This window comes from Triticum urartu, chromosome 6A, assembly GCF_056163025.1.
Source record: "Triticum urartu cultivar PI428250 chromosome 6A, HENAU_Tu73, whole genome shotgun sequence".
Classification (NCBI taxonomy): Eukaryota; Viridiplantae; Streptophyta; class Magnoliopsida; order Poales; family Poaceae; genus Triticum; species Triticum urartu.
Window position 1 is genome coordinate 32,762,520 of NC_141878.1, and position 9,647 is coordinate 32,772,166.

General features: G+C 47.8%; 1 non-coding gene and 1 pseudogene across 1 annotated transcript; both read right to left on the minus strand.

Annotated features, from left to right (window-relative positions):
• Positions 1-3,020: 3,020 nt before the first annotated feature.
• LOC147963551 (uncharacterized) lies at positions 3,021-3,692 on the minus strand (annotated as a pseudogene).
• A 5,553-nt stretch (positions 3,693-9,245) lies between these two features.
• TRNAV-AAC (transfer RNA valine (anticodon AAC)) lies at positions 9,246-9,319 on the minus strand. The gene has a single exon. It is a non-coding gene; the product is annotated as a tRNA-Val (tRNA).
• Positions 9,320-9,647: the final 328 nt, after the last annotated feature.

The window sequence follows — 9,647 nt, forward strand, 5'->3', positions numbered from 1 at the left end:
ACGTGCGTCATGATGTTGAAGAAGGATGGTGGGAACACCAACTCGAAACTGACAAGACATTGCACCAAATCATTCTCTAACCTTGGTATGATTTCTGGATCGATTACCTTCTGAGAGATTGCATTGAGAAATGCACATAGCTTCACAATGGCTAATCGAACGTTTTCCGGTAGAAGCCCCCTCAATGCAACCGGAAGCAGTTGCGTCATAATCACGTGGCAGTCATGAGACTTTAGGTTCTGGAATTTTTTCTCTGCCATGTTTATTATTCCCTTTATATTCGACGAGAAGCCAGACGGTACCTTAATACTGAGCAGGCATTCAAAGAAGATTTCCTTCTCTTCTTTGGTAAGAGCGTAGCTTGCATGACCCTGATGTATGCCGTCTTTTCCGTGCATACGTTGCTGGTCCTCTCGTGCCTCAGGTGTATCTTTTGTCTTCCCATACACGCCCAAGAATCCAAGCAGGGTCACACAAAGATTCTTCGTCATGTGCATCACGTCAATTGCGGAGCAGACCTCTAGGTCTTTCCAATAGGGCAGGTCCCAAAATATAGATTTCTTCTTCCACATGGGTGCACGTCCGTCAGCGTCATTCGGAACAGGTTGTCCACCAGGACCCTTTCCAAAGACCACCTTCAAATCCTTGACCATATCATGTACATCAGCACCAGAACGATGGCGAGGCTTCGTCCGGTGATCTGCCTCACCTTTGAAATGCTTGCCTTTCTTTCTTACGGGATGCCTGCTCGGAAGAAATCGACGATGTCCCAGGTACACATTCTTCTTACAATTAGCCAAATATATACTGTCGGTATCGTCCAAACAGTGCGTGCATGCGCGGTATCCCTTGTTTGTCTGTCCTGAAAGGTTACTGAGAGCAGGCCAATCATTGATGGTCATGAACAGCAACGCCTTTAGGTCAAATTCAGCCCCCATGTGCTCATCCCACGCACGTACACCTGTTCCATTCCACAGTTGTAAGAGTTCTTCAACTAATGGCCTTAGGTACACATCAATGTCGTTGCCGGGTTGCTTAGGGCCTTGGATGAGCACTGGCATCATAATGAACTTCCGCTTCATGCACAACCAAGGAGGAAGGTTATACAAACATAGAGTCACAGGCTAGGTGCTATGGTTGCTGCTCTGCTCCCCAAAAGGATTAATGCCATCTGCTCTGCTCAGCTTCTTCCCGCATTACCGGCTCAGCTTCTTCCCCCATTGTTGTATCATCGTATTCAAGGAACCCATGGCCAGGATAGCTGTCGTCGTCCTCTTCTTCTTCATTGTCTTCCATCATAACCCCTCTTTCTCCGTGCTTGGTCCAAACATTATAGTGGGGCATGAAACCGGACTTAAACAGGTGGACGTGAATGGTTCTTGACGTAGAGTAATTGTGACCATTCTTACAGCGAGCACATGGACAAGGCATAAAACCATCCGCCCGCTTGTTTGCCTCAGCCGCAAGCAGAAAAGTATGCACGCCCTCAAAGAACTGGGGAGAGCATCGGTCATCGTACATCCATTGCCGACTCATCTTCATTACACAACACCGAATAGACCAAATTAATACAAGTTCATACATAAAGTTCATACAACACTTAAATGCAACAAACAAATAACTCTCTAGCTAAAGCATTTAAATGCAACAACAAATACAATCAAGATCGCAACTAAGGTAACAATGGATCCAACAGCATAATGATACCAAGCCTCACTATCGATGGCATATTTTCTAATCTTTCTAATCTTCATGCGCATTTTCTCCATCTTGGTCTTGTGATCATCGACGACATCGGCAACATGCAACTCCAATTCCATCTTCTCCCCCTCAATTATTTTCAATTTTTCTTTCAAGTACTCGTTTTCTCTTTCAACTAAATTTAACCTCTCGACAATAGGGTCGGTTGGAATTTCCGGTTCACATACCTCCTAGAAAAAATTTCTATGTCAACTTGATGGGCATAATTTGTCATAAACACGAAATGCAACTAGTTTTAAAAGAGAATATATATACCACATCCGAATCATAACAAGGACGAGGGCCGACGGGGACGGATATCAAAACCATGGCACTATATGTATAACAAACAACGTACGGGTAAGATAATTATACGAGTAACTATATATCCAAATCACACAAACATCAATTTTTATCTAAAATTTCATGAACAAGAGGCCACCACAAGGTGGTGCCGGCGACGGGACGGTGCGGGCGATCGACGGTGGTTACGACGGAGATTTAGAAGGCACTAAGTAAACCACACCTACATATGCAAACTAAGTGTTATTTTTGACCTCAAATTGCATATAAATCAAATACTAGCACATATATATATATATCCTCCCAAATTACTAAACTCAAAATTAATCACTATATAAAGCATTGCAAGAGCTAATCTAGCAATGAGAGATGAAAGGACAAAGTTGCTAACCTTTGTGATCATTTGAATGGATGGGGGCCTTCAAATCTTGACAAATTTTGGGCAAAATGTGTGATGAGCTCGAGAGGAAGAGGGGAAGAACAGAGATAGGAGAGGGGAAAGGGGAAGAACAGAGCGAGCTCGGGTGGACGAAGGGTTTATGTAGGACGACCTTTAGTACCGGTTCGTGCCAAGAACCGGTACTAAAGGGGCTGGAGGGGCCCCAGTCTGACAACATCCTGCCACCACTCTAATTAGTGTGTTAGACTGACGTGATAACCAACTACACCACGAACCGGAGACCTTCAGTGTGTTGCGACGGAAGCAGCGGCGGCGAAAGCAGGAGGCGGCTAGGGTTTAGGTCTCCCGGCTCCCTAAGGGAAGTCGAGCAAATATTGATTGCTTCTTACTTGATTAGATTGATACATCTTCTCTCCTTATATAGAGAGGTTTACTTGACTCCTAAGCAAACGATCCTAATACTATAAGATAATTGGGCTAAGCCCCTAAGCCGGTCATAACACTTCTCCCCGCCTCCACAAACAGCTCGTCCTCGAGCTGTAAGGTGGGGAAGCGCTTGCTGAACTCCTCGAGGTGATTAACCAGCGTCAAACACCTTCGCGACAGCTGGGGCGGCAAGGTCGGCGGTGACGGCGTCCTCCGAAATGTAGTCTGCAACCTCCAGGTAGAAGAGTCGCGGGCAGGCGTGGCCGGGCGTGTAGGGCTCGTCGCAGTTGAAGCACAACCCTTGGCGGCGATGCTCGAGTAGCTCGGCCGAGGTGAGCCGGCGGAACGGGCGCGCCGCGGTCACGGCGAGGGGTGCCGCGGAAGCCTGAGCAGGCCGACCCTAAGCAGGATCTAGCCAGGGTAGCGACCCAGTGGCCCGGGACGGTGACTCCTGCTGGACGGCCACTGCGTGACGCTTGAACGCGCGAGCGTAGTACATGGCTGTCTGGATATCCTGGGGTCCCCGAAGCTCCACGTCCACGCGGTTGTGATCTGGAATTCCACCAACAAAGAGGTCGGCCCGCTGCTGCGCCGTCATGCCCGACGTGTGGCATGCCAGGGCCTGGAAACGGTCGGCGAAGTCCTGAACCATGGAGGTGAAGGGGAGGCGGCCTAGCTCCGCCAGGCGGCTCCCGCAGATCGGGGGCCCAAAACGAAGGAGGCAGAGCTCGCGGAAGCGCTCCCAAGGGGGCATGCTGCCCTCGTCCTGCTCGAGGGCATAGTACCAGGTCTGTGCCGCGCTGCGGAGGTGGTAAGAGGCGAGCCAGGTGCGCTCCGAGGCGAGGGTGCGCTGCCCGCAAAAGAACTGATCGCATTGGTTGAGCCAGTTGAGGGGGTCCTCCGTGCCGTCATAGGTGGCGAAGTCGATCTTGGCGAACCGCGGCGGTGTCTGGGTCGGGGCGCCGTGTCGAGCTGGCTCAGAGGTGCGGAGTAGCGAGGCGGGTGGCGCCTGGTTGGAGTACTCCGGGTAAGGACCCGCGGAGCTGGATGGCCCGCCGAACTGCGGAAACAGGGTCGGCTGCTCCGGAGTCGTGGTGTAGACTGTAGACCGGGGATGGCGAAGACCCAGCCGCCCAAGCTGGTAGTGCCGATGGGGAGGCCGGAAACCAGACCTGATGTATCGGAAGGCCGACCGGCAAGGACACCCCTGAGCTGGGCAGAGGTGGCGCCGGTGGTTGCAGCATCGGCTGTGGAGGGTGGGCGGGTGCGTCGGTTGCCACGGGGAAAGGCGGTTGCAGATGCCAGAGGGGAGCCGCAGCTGGCGGCGGCGGCAGATGCCACAGAGGAGCCGCGGCCGGAGTGGTCTTGCCGGGGTGCCCCGCCTGGAACGGCAGCAGCGGCAGCCTAGTGCAGGCCAGCGTGCCCTGGGCCGGCCACGGCAGCGCGGGGGAGCTCGCCGGGAACGGCAGCAGCGGCTGCCCGCTGTAGGCAGGCGCGCCCTGGGACGGCCACGGCAGCGTGGAGGAGCCCGCCTGGAACGGCAGCAGCGGCTGCCCGCTGTAGGCAGGCGCGCCCTGGGACGGCCATGGCAGCGTGGGGTGGCCGTAGGCGGCGATTGGCGCAGCCGGCGGAGGTGCGTACGGCCCAGCCATATACTGGTGGTACTGGTTGAGGTGGAGCCCTTGGACGTCCGTCACGAGATCCCGTAGCGTGCTGGTCACCTGTTCCGGCGTGAAGACTGAAGGAAATATGCCCTAGAGGCAATAATAAAGTTATTATTTATTTCCTTATTTCATGATAAATGTTTCTTATTCATGCTAGAATTGTATTAACCGAAAACATAATACATGTGTGAATACATAGACAAACAGAGTGTCACTAGTATGCCTCTACTTGACTAGCTCGTTGATCAAAGATGGTTAAGTTTCCTAACCATAGACATGAGTTGTCATTTGATTAACGGGATCACATCATTAGGAGAATGATGTGATTGACTTGACCCATTCCGGTAGCATAGCACTTGATCGTTTAGTTTGTTGCTATTGCTTTCTTCATGACTTATAAATGTTCCTATGACTATGAGATTATGCAACTACCGTTTACGGGAGAAACACTTTGTGTGCCACCAAACGTCACAACGTAACTGGGTGATTATAAAGGTGCTCTACAGGTGTCTCCAAAGATACTTGTTGGGTTGGCGTATTTCGAGATTAGGATTTGTCACTCCGATTGTTGGAGAGGTATCTCTGGGCCCACTCGGTAATGCACATCACTATAAGCCTTGCAAGCATTGCAACTAATGAGTTAGTTGCAGGATGATGTATTACGGAACGAGTAAAGAGACTTGCCAGTAACGAGATTGAACTAGGTATTGAGATACCGACGATCGAATCTCGGGCAAGTGACATACTGATGACAAAGGGAACAACGTATGTTGTTATGCGGTCTGACCGATAAAGATCTTCGTAGAATATGTAGGAGCCAATATGGGCATCCAGGTCCCGCTATTGGTTATTGACCAGAGAGGTGTCTCGGTCATGTCTACATAGTTCTCGAACCCGTAGGGTCCGCACGCTTAACGTTTGTTGACGATATAGTACTATATGAGTTATGTATGTTGATGACCGAATGTTGTTCGGAGTCCGAGATGAGATCACGGACATGACGAGGAACTCCGGAATGGTCCGGAAATAAAGTTTGATATATGGGATAATAGTGTTTGGTCACCGGAAGGGTTCCGAAAATCACCGGAAGGAGTTCCGGATGTTTCCCGAAATGTTTGGATACGAGAACACTTTATTTGGGCCAAAGGGGAAAGCCCACAAGGTTTTTGGAAAGCGCAAAAGGAAGTTTTGCGGAGTCCAGGGGCCAGACGCCGGGAACCCTGGCTTCTGGCCCTGGAGTCCGAGAAGGACTCTTGCCTTTCGGGTGAAACCGGCTTTGTGGAGGCTTTTACTCCAAATTTCGACCCCAAGGCTCAACATATAAATAGAGGGGTAGGGCTAGCACCCAAGACACAACAAGAAACACCAAGCCGTGTGCCGGCAACCCCGTCCCCTCTAATTTATCCTCCGTCATAGTTTTCGTAGTGCTTAGGCAAAGCCTTGCGGAGATTGTTCTTCACCAGCACCGTCACCACGCCGTCGTGCTGCCTGAACTCATCTACTACTTCGCCCCTCTTGCTGGATCGAGAAGGCGAGGACGTCACCGAGCCGAACGTGTGCAGAACTCGAAGGTGCCGTGCTTTCGATACTTGGATCGGTCGGATCGTGAAAACGTACGACTACATCAACCGCGTTGATATAACGCTTCCGCGAACGGTCTACGAGGGTACGTAGACAACACTCTCCCCTCTCGTTGCTATGCATCACCATGATCTTGCGTGTGCGGAGGAAATTTTTGAAATTACTACGTTCCCCAACAATATATTCAAGCAGTACTTCTTCATATATGTATGTTATATATCGATCAAGTAGATAGAACTAATTTCAATATGATATACTGATAGTAAGACAATATGTATAAAAACCTAGTTAGCAGCGTGTGACAGGAAGTGAAACGCTATTAAGTCTAGATCTAGCAGCGTGTGATCCAGATTACACGCTGTTAACTATGCATTAGGATTAAATTCTCTAAAAATATGAGAAAAACCAAAAAATACCTAAAATTGGGCATGTAACTATAAATGATCTCTAACATTTTTAAAAAACGTGTATGGTCACCGAAATATGGTCATGTAATGAGACCATGGCAAAATCAATACATAGTTTTTTTAACAGCTCATTTTTCACTTCCTTCAGTGTCAATATAATAGATTAAGTTAGCAGCGTGTCTATGTAGGTAAAACACTACTATGTCCCACATATACGGTCTTCCATTTAAATGCACATGGAATCTACATCATCAAGTGCCAACCAATAAACCTTTAGCTTTCTATTTTCCACCACACACACACCCTCCACATCATAAAGCGCCATGCAATCATTCAACTTTTCATTTGTTTCCCTTTCCACCGCATGCAAGCCCTCCACATCATCAAGCACATGAAAATGCTTCACATGATTGATTATTTTTCAATAATAAATAACTGAATTTGAATGCATGCATCAACCTTTCGTTTACTCCTAGGCTGAATGTGGTGCAGTAATACTCTCATATATTCTAATTTTATTTTAAATAAATTCATTGCTAAAGAATTTCGCAGCAACGTGCAAGCGTTATCTAGTTCTTCAAAATGCACACCTCCCCTACTAACAGTCTGCATTATTCCTGCCACACCTGACCAAAGCAAATGAGACATCGTTGGAGTAAAACAACAGGAAGGGTCACCAGACATGAACAGAGAAATGGCTAAGGACAGTTTCTCGATGAAGGATGAAGAGAGGTTTGACGGCCTATTTTATAGGCTCAGATTATGAGTGCGATGGCAGAAAAATTAAGCGGGAATGATGAAGAGAGATTTGACGTGCATGGGAATCAGCTTCGCATGGGAACAAATCCGTGTTGTCGGCTGGAGCACTTTCGACACAAAAGGTGATGGCAATCCTTCTAACAACTGACATGACTGCAATGCGCTGTCCAATCCCGAGCAACCACAACAGTATTGCCGCCACGGCGCATGGTGGCAGGCTCCACGTCAAAGGGTGTCGCCATAGCATGTGGCGGCAGGGCCCACCTCTTCCGTTTTCCGATAACCATCAACTTTGGTAGCCGTTCTGCTCAACTTGCTGCCACGGGCTACGACGGCAGGCCCTGCCTCCTCCAGTTGGGGCGGCAGGTGTCATGTGTCGGCTGTCGGGCCTAATGCCATAGTAGTTTCGTCAATTACGTTCAGGGGTGGACCTTTTTGTCAATATGGTCGCAGGTGGTCCAATATGCAAGAAGTTCTTAATAAGACAAGTAGATGAGAATTTTATGCCTACAATGATTAGCTATTTGTTATTGTCTAATGTCCCAAAAGTTAGAACATACACAACTAATATTTGAATTAATTCGTAGTCTTTTTTTAGCAACGAGACAAACATATGATCCTTTATTTGATCACCTATCTCCCATGATGAGATATACATGTACCATACGTTGCTTTCCATCCGAGTGCTAGTTAGTTCTTCTTTGGGAATCAATAGTGCTAGTTATTTAATTTATTACAGTATGGACATGGAAAATAATGAGTTGAGCTGGCTCATCAAAATTTGAAATGACCGCTAAAGAACTGCGCAAAAGCATCACATATATGAATGAGAAGGCCTCTATGTGGAAAATCATTTATTTACGAATATCTTCTAGAAAATAATGTCCTAGAACGTTTTCAATGTAGATAAAGGCTCTCGACCAACCACAATGTATAGGACATGCCAATCAATTTTTGGATCTTTGCGATTGATGGAGAAAGCTCGCTCTTTGTTTCAAGTGTTTCACTAGTCTTCTCTCCTATAAAAACTTGTGCCTTGTTAGCAGAAACAAGCTAGAGAAATGGAGGAAGGTAGTGCAGGCTAGCTAGCAAGTAGTAGCAACGTACATGCATATGTATGCGCATTTAGAAATGTAGTGAACTTCAGAATAGGAGATATCAGGATGCCAAAGCGTGGCCAAATCTGAATATCAAGTAAGTTGTGGTGTGGTGCTCTGGCGTGCCACCGCTCACCCATGGCCATGATAGGCATCTAGCATTTTGCGGTCCAGCCGCCCTCAACTTGTTTGACGAACGGATCTACAAAGACGCGAAGCCATCCTGTATTTAGGAACAAAATTTCTACCCATCTTTAGCCTGGTTGTAACTTTCGGAATTCAACATTGGATCCGCGCTCCTGTTTGGCCAGTTCAACTTTGAGCACGAGCTGCATTTTGAGTTAGCAAGGTATCTAGCACATGTAAACCATTGTGTCGTGCACTCAGAAGCAATTATGTCTTCTACAACGATCACAAAGAGCAAGTTTCACGGAGCGGTTTTGTGTCTTTACGACAGTCACCGCTGACCATCGTCGGCTTCTTCATTCATACATGCTGCAAGGTAAGCCATGTCGGAGCGAGCGGAGGAGGCTGATTGCCACGAGGAAAGGGAGGAGGAGCAAAGCAATCTGTGTGGTACAGGTGGAGATGGAGATCTAGTTGCTCCAGCGCGCTGGCTGTACCCGGTGTCTCTCTTCTCTGAACGATTCCTTGTCAACCCTTCCATATTTACCTGACAAGGAAAACAGAACACCATGACATACAGTTTTGCGTCTAAAGAGAAGATGAAAGAAGGGGAGTGAAAAGAACAGACCGGCCGGTGATCCTTCTAGTGCGACTTCAGAGAATTAAACTACAAGAAAACACTACTGAAGGAGCTCTCGGCTGACATGAAAGGGTTAAAAAGAAAAGAACACACATAAAAAGATGGCTTCGCCCGGGTTTGAACCGGAGACCTTCAGTGTGTTAGACTGACGTGATGACCAACTACACCACGAAACCACTTTCGATTTGATTTCTGTTTAGACTATATGTCAATGGTTTTAATTGTTCGCTGGAGATTCCTACTGGGCAAGCCGTCAGGCACTTGATCCATTTATTCTTCAGGTGAGATAGTGGCTGATGGTCAATTTGTACTATGGAACACCCACAGTAGATAGGCGGGCAGTCCTTCAATTCCAGAGCAACCAAGAACCACCCGTGCTGGTTCTAGCTAGCACAATATGAAAAAGAAAACTTTGTATATACAAATCTCTGCAATATAACGTGTTTCTGCAGCCAAGTGTAGGCCTGCCATTATATTGTACAGACAATAGACACCATACTAGCA